Source organism: Carlito syrichta, unplaced genomic scaffold (assembly GCF_000164805.1).
Source record: "Carlito syrichta isolate Samal-C Ts95f unplaced genomic scaffold, Tarsius_syrichta-2.0.1 Scaffold179666, whole genome shotgun sequence".
NCBI classification, from domain to species: domain Eukaryota; kingdom Metazoa; phylum Chordata; class Mammalia; order Primates; family Tarsiidae; genus Carlito; species Carlito syrichta.
In genome coordinates this window covers 5,190-12,658 of record NW_007123762.1, presented here as the reverse complement: position 1 = coordinate 12,658, position 7,469 = coordinate 5,190, and positions in this window count along the sequence as shown.

Below are 7,469 nucleotides of genomic sequence, written 5' to 3'. Positions count from 1 at the left end.
CCTGGGCAACTTGGTGAGACCTCATCTATACAATAAATCAAAAAATTAGCCAGGCATGGTAGCGTGCACCTGTAATTCCAGCTACTTGGAAGGCTGAGGCAGAAGGATTACCGGAGCCCCAGCAAGTTGAGGCTGCGGGGGCCATGAGCGGCCACTGCACTCCAGTCTGGGCGACAGAGTGAGACTCCGACTCAAAAAAAAAAAGAAAAGCAAGATTTATTGAGCGAACAGGAAAGCTCCCGCAGCGGGAGGGGACCTGAAGGGGTTGCCTAATTTTTTTATTTATTGTGGAGACAAAATCTTTCCAAGTTGCCCAGGTTCGCCTTGAACTCCTGGGCTCAAGCAGTCCTCTCAACTTGGCCTCCCAAAGTGCTGGAATTACAGGCTTGAGCCACCACGCCCGGCTGAAAATGAATATTCTAAAGGATCTTAAGCAGCTTGTAGAAATTCCAGGAGGGTCAGAGAAGCAAATATGTGTCTACTTGACTGGAAACAAAGGCCTTGGGAGCTGCTCCAGGAAATACGTCACTATTACCATCTGCAGTGGGTTGGATGGTAGCCACCAAAAGGATATGCCCACGTCCTGACACCTGGAACGTGTGAATGTGAACATATTTGGAAAAATGTCTTTGCAGATGTATAAAGTTCAAGATCTCAGGAAGAGATTGTCCTGGATTATCTGCATGAGCCCTAAATGCAATAGCAAGAGATAGAAAAGAAGTGTCCTGCATCCTTATAAGGGACACAGACACAGAGACGGCCATGCGAAGACTGAGACAGAGGAGACTGGAGAGATGCAGCCACAAGCCAAGGAATGCTGGGAACCGCCAGAAGTGGGAGACAGCAAGGGACTCCTCCCTAGAGAGTTCCAGAGGAGCACGACCCTGCCAACACCTCGATGTCAGGCTTCTGGTCACCAGACCGTGAGAGAATATGTTCCTGTTGTTTGAAGCCACCAAGGTTGTGGTAACATGGATGAACCTACGCTGGTTCCTGTAAACTCCTCACAGCTGCCCAAGAGCCGGACTCCTCTGTCGTCACCTGCACCACACAGAGTGCCCATCTGCTTGGCAGAGCTGGGGCCTAGCCACAAGCTAGCTGCAAAGCATGCTGGGGGAGCGTCCCCACCTTGAGTGGGAAGGACCTGTCATGTAGGATGCCTAAAGGTGCTGGGGACTCTCAACGTGACAATCCTCTCCTAAGTGATGGACCCAAGGTCACCGTATTCCTCTGCTTGGGCTGCAAGGACAAAAGACCCTAGATTGGGCGGCCCAAACCATAGACATTTCCTCTCTCGCTGTTCTGAAGACAGGAAGTCCAAGGTCAAGGTGCCAGCAGGGCTGGTATCTGGTAAGGCTGGTGGATAGCTGCCTTATTGTGTCCTCCTAGGGCCTTTCCCCTGTGTGTATGCAAGGGGGGGGGAGGGAAGGAAGGAGGGAGGGAGGAAGAGAGAGGAAGTTGGGGGAGAGAGGGATTCATTGGTACCTCTTCCTCTTTTTATTTTTTATTTTATTTTATTTTTTTGAGTTGGAGTCTCACTCTGTTACCTAGCCTGGAGTGCCGTGGCCGCTCCCGGCCACTGCAGCCTCGACCTGCTGGGCTCCAGCGATCCTTCTGCCTCAGCCTTCCAAGTAGCAGGAACTATAGGCGCACACTACCACGCCCGGCTAGTTTTTTTGATTTAAGTAGATATGAGGTCTCGCCAAGTTGCCCAGGAGGGTCTTGAACCCGCGGGCTCAGGCAATCCACTCACCTCGGCCTCCCAAAGCGCAGGATTCCAGGCTGAGCCACTGAGCCCAGTTTTCTCTTTTTATAAGGCCACTAGTTCTACTGAATTGGATCTACCCTCAGGGCCTCCTTTACCCTTAACTATCTCCTTGAAAGGCTGTCTCCAAATATAGTCACATCGGGGTTAGGGCTTAACACAGGAATTTCAGGGGAGCACAGGCCAGTTCCCGTAAGTCACACACCTAGTTAGAGGTGGATGAGACTGGGCTTAGGTCTCCTGGCTTCTCATCCACCTAGCTCAACCCTGTCAGGTTTAGGCCTGCTGGGTCACTATGCTGCAGGAAAAACAAAGGGACTTAGGTGACAGAATGATATAGTTCTGCAGCTGGCCTGTGGCATCTTCCTTTTAGCTTGCTGCCTGGGTCAAGGATGGGTAAAAATGGAGGACATAGGCTGGTTCCCCTTGGACACTGGTGGCCCAGCTATGTCTCCCTCTCCCTCCGGCTTTTGTAATCTGCAGCTTCAGGGTTCTTAGCTGCAGACAACAGAAATTATGATTTAGGCAAAAGAGGCACTTATTGGGAGGGTAATGGGTAGCTCAGAGAAACACTAAGACAACTGGTAAAAGGCCCAGAAACCAGCTGGAAGAAGGGAAGACAGCGACAGTGGAAATCATAGCGCACGACCAGTCCAGTGGGCACGGCCACTGGGCTTTGTTGCGGCCACCACTCGCATGGGTTCTCTGCCAGTTCAGCTTCTTTGCATCACCAGCTCCTGACACAACACGTGCTCTGGGTACCCCGATGGGTCTGAGTGAGGTAGGCCTGTGTGATCCTCACAACCGTCTGAGAGTATGTGTAACGATTCCCGTCTTACAGATGAGGAAACTGAGGTTTGATTATGTTATGTGACGCACTAGGGGCACATTCAGGTGTGCCTGACTCCGAAGCCCCCTCTTCTGGTAACCACACTGTGCTGCCCCAGCCCTGTTGCTGGGGGAAGGACTTTCGAAGGGCACCTCGAAGGGATTGTTCCAGTTGCTTCCACCAGCAACACATGGGGGTTCCTTCTTACCACCCTTCCAGCATCGAGGGAGATGAATCATTTAACAAAAATCTTTGTGGATGTGATAGACCAAAATGGTGCCTCACTGTCTCTGGTTGGTCTCTCTGTATCTATCAGAGTTGAACACCTCTGGCTACTCTATTCACCAGAGATATTTCTGTTTCATGTGTTTAAAAAAATATTCCAACCCTTTTTTTTTCATGTCTATTGGAGTCTTGGTGGGGTTATCTTAGTTGTCCATATGAACTTTTTATATATGGTAAAGTGTAATGCTTTTTTTTTTTTTTTTGAGTTGGAGTCTCACTCTGTCGCCCAGGCTGGAGGGCAGTGGCACGCTCCCGGCCACCGCGGCCTCAACCTGTTGGCTCCGGCGATCCTTCCACCTCAGCCTTCCAAGTAGCTGGAACTACAGGCGTGCGCTACCACGCCTGGCTGACTTTTTGATTTATTGTAGAGAGGAGGTCTCGCCAAGTTGCCCAGGCGGGTCTCGAACCTGCAAGCTCAGGCAATCCACTCACCTCAGCCTCCTAAAGGTGCGGGATTACAGGCTGAGCCACCAAGCCCAGCTAGAAGTGTAACCCTTTATCTTTTTGTTTTTCAATGAATCTTTTCACTACGTTTTTACTATGCTGTTTAACTTTGCTCATTTCCTGTGACACACAGGAGTTTGCACTTTAGGAACAAATATCTAACAAATATTTCTCAGGCTGCCCACATAACACAAGGGATCATTTTAGGGAAAAGAAATCTCTCACCCTGAATACTCAATTCTTATTATTGGACCTCCTGCCACCTCTCAAAGCTCTGGGTCCTCCCAGGGCTCTGGCCCCGCGTTTCTAGAGAGCTCTTCATCTCCAGAGGGAGAGATGTTTGACTCTGAGGGTGTGGTTTTTGCTACACTTGGGGGAAAAAAGACAAAGGTGAGAACTGTTGGCTCCAATTATTTACAGACCCCTCTTACTCCTCCCTTGACACAAGTATTTGGGGAAGGACAACAGGACGCCCAAGTCACAGGACTGGACCTGCGTGATGGAGACTGAACGTCAGCACGGCAGCGCACCAAGTCCAAGCCTGGTGCGGGGTGGGAAGGCTTCAGTGACTCCCTGTGCCCAGTGGTCTCCCCTGCTCTTCTCTGACCTGGCTCCAAGCTCCTTAGGGATGGATCTTGACGAAACTTGGAGAAGACACTCACAGGGTGCTTGTGGAAAATACGTGCGGTTGATACTCTCCGAAGCATGGGCATGGTGCCATGTGACCAGCTCAAATCCCACTTCCGGCACATGACAGTGGTGTGTGAATGCAAGTGAGGCCCGTGATCTTTCTGAGGCTCAGTTTTGTCCCTTGGGTAAAGGGATGCTCTCGTGCTGTCCTTTCTGACTGATGAGAATCAGTGGGATTCTGCATAAAGGGCTCAGCAGAATCTCCGCAGAGGGGGTGTGCAAGCAGAGGCCATTCCAACGTATCAGGAAGGACTTGTGGGTCATGGGCTGTGTGGCCAGCATTGCATCAGGTTCCATGACAGCAGGTTCCAACAGTCATCCTGCATGAGCTGACACGGTGTGGCCAAGGAGACCGGGCACAGCTCACAAAATGACTCTACAGCTGGAGAGTGTATGACAGTGTATATGTGCTAAATTATAGAGGAGGGATTCTTTTTTTTAAATTTTTATGATAAAGATGTGGGGTACAATTCAGGGTTAGGTATACAAACATTGATCTTTCAGGTACCCCTGTTAATGAGGTATGCCCTTCCCTCCCCTAGCCGTTTTTTTTTTTTTTTTTTTGAGTTGGAGTCTCACTCTGTCGCCCAGACTGGAGTGCAGTGTCCGCTCCCGGCCACCGCAACCTAGACCCGCTGGGCTCCGGCGATCCTTCCGCCTCAGCCTTCCGAGTAGCCGGAATTACAGGCATGCGCTACCACGCCCGGCTGATTTTTTGATTTATTGTAGAGATGAGGTCTCGCTGCCCAGGCGGGTCTCGAACCCGCGGGCTCAGGCAATCCACTCACCTCAGCCTCCCAAAGGCGTGGGATTACAGGCTGAGCCACCGAGCCCGGCTGGGATTAATTCTTATAAGCAGAAGAGAACTCTATAGGCTGAAATAATTAGGGAAAGCTTCATGGAAGAAATAGGGGTGTAAGTTGGGTTTTGATGATTTAAGAAACTTTATCTTATTGGTCAGAATACTTTTCCTTCTGAGTGTGAAAATAGCTATATTTCCTCTTTAAAAATAATATATTCTCTTTTAAAAACACTTAGACAAAATAGTAAATCAATTAAGAAGTCTTGGCTGGTGTGGTGGTTCAGGCCTGTAATCCCAGCATTTTGGGAGGCCAAGGCAGGAGAATTGCTTGAGCCCTAGAGTTTGAGACCAGCTTAGGCAACGTAGTGAGAACTTGTCTGTACAAAAAAATAAAAAAAATTAGTTGGGTGTGGTGGTGTGCACCTATAGTCCTATCTACTTGAGAGGGTGAGGTGGAAGGATGACCTGAGCTCAGGAAGTTGAGGTTATGATTGGGTCTCTGCACTCCAACCTGGGAGACAGAGTGAGACCCCCGACTCAAAAATAATAAGTCTCACTACCCAGGAATAACTACTATTAACACTTTGTTGTATAAATATAGTTATGCTTGCTTATTTATGCAAAACACAGAAGCGTATATAAATATTGTGTTAGAACATTAGTCATTATCCTTTTCGTGGCTTAGTCATTATCCTTTTTAGTGGCTGTAGAGGATTCCCTTACGGAGGCTTTAGAGTTTGTTTGACCGAATCCTCACTGGGTTATTTTAGTACAGTTAAAGACATGAAGGCTTCAGTTCTATCAATCAATAACATATTACACTATTGTTAGAACACTTCCCAGAAACGTTATAAAAGTTGGACCAATTCATACTGACTTCTATCATCAGTTGTCAAGAGTGCTCTTTTTTACACACCCTTTCTGGTGCTGGCTACTGTCAATATTTTACAGTCATTGCCGAGCTGCTAGGTGAAAATTATAGCCATCATTTAAAAAGTCTTTTCAGACTGCCCTGTGTTAATATAGGCACGGTCCCAGCCAACCCTCACAGCACTCAGAGACCAGTAGGAAAGAGACATTAGACAAGTAATTACTGTGATCTGTGATAAAGGCTATTATTATCTGCATTTCTCTGAATTCAGGCAGGTCCTTAATGAACACAGGTCCATGGAAGGTTTGCAGTGCTGCGACTTCTTCTTTTCCAGTAGACCAAGCAGGGGAATGCTCATTTCTGCTCCTTTTCATCAGGCAATGACTCAAGACAGTGGGTGAACAATACAAACCAGCTCAAGGAATTTCCTGGGGGAACAGTATCAGCTGGATTATGCGTTCTGGTCTCGTTTCTACAACAGCCTTGGCATTTGTCTATTATAATGTCTCGAGGACTGCACCCTGATGTGGCTTACTTTTAATTGCCTAAGATAGGATAAAATAATACAAAATAGTGCTGGGAAAACTGGACATCTGTATGGATAAAAACATGGGCAAATGATTGGGCCAGCCTCTTTATAAGAGGATTTATGAATGAGTCACAAACACATGAAAAGATACACAACCTCACTAGTCCCTAGGGAATTGTAATTAAAACTATAACGAGACGCCACTGTGCATGCACTCAGTACATGGTTAAAATGAAAAAGGCTGACAACACTAAGTGTTGGTGAAGTGTTGGTTACCTCGTTGGTGGGAATGCAAAGAGGCACAGTCACTTGGGAGGAGAGGTAGGGAGCATCTTTTTGTTTTGTTTTTAGAGACAGGGTCTCACTCTTTTACCTAGGCTGGAGGGCAGTGGTGTGATCATTGCTCACTGCAGACTTGAACTCCTGGGCTCAAGTAATCCTTCCACCTCATCCAGAGTAACTGGGGCCCACAGATGCATGCCACCATGCCCAGCTAATTAAAAAAAAAATTTTTTTTTCAGAGATGGGGTCTTGCTGTTGCCCAGGCTGGTCTCAAACTTATGGCCTCAAGTGATCCTCTTGCCTTGACCTCTCAAAGCACTGGGACTATAGGTGCAGCCTGGTGTCTTATAAAGTGTCCTATGTACTTACCCAAGATACACTAAAATGTTTGTTCACACGAAGACTTGTATGCAAATGTTCACAGCAGTATTTTTTATAATAGCTAAAAACTGGAAACCGTGCAAACCTTCATCCACAAATGAATGAAAAGGTGGTGGTAAATCCATGCTGTGGACACTGTCCAGCAGTAAAAAGGATAGAACTATGAGTACATGCAACAAGACAAGTGAATGCCAAAATAACCTTGCTAAGTCAAAGAAGCCAGACATGGCGGGCTACATACAGTATGCGTCCAGTTATAAGAAATTCTAAAGGCAAAACTATGCTGAAAGCAAGGTGATCCGTGGCTGCCTGGGGCCAGGGTCTGGGCTGGGGATCAGCTGCACAGGGGTGAGAGGGGACTTTCTGGTGGATGGAAATGTTCTGTTATTGTGATGGGGGTTTGTGTACACCTGTAGAAAACTGCCAAAACTCAGCGAACTATAGACTATAGTGCGAATGAATAGATTTTATGTATGCATACTATACTTAATTAAAGCTGGGAGAAAAGCATCTGCAAAGAATCTGAACATTGATGGTCCTTGTAATACCTACTTTCTGCTGTAGTATTATTTCTATTTTTTTTTTTTTTTT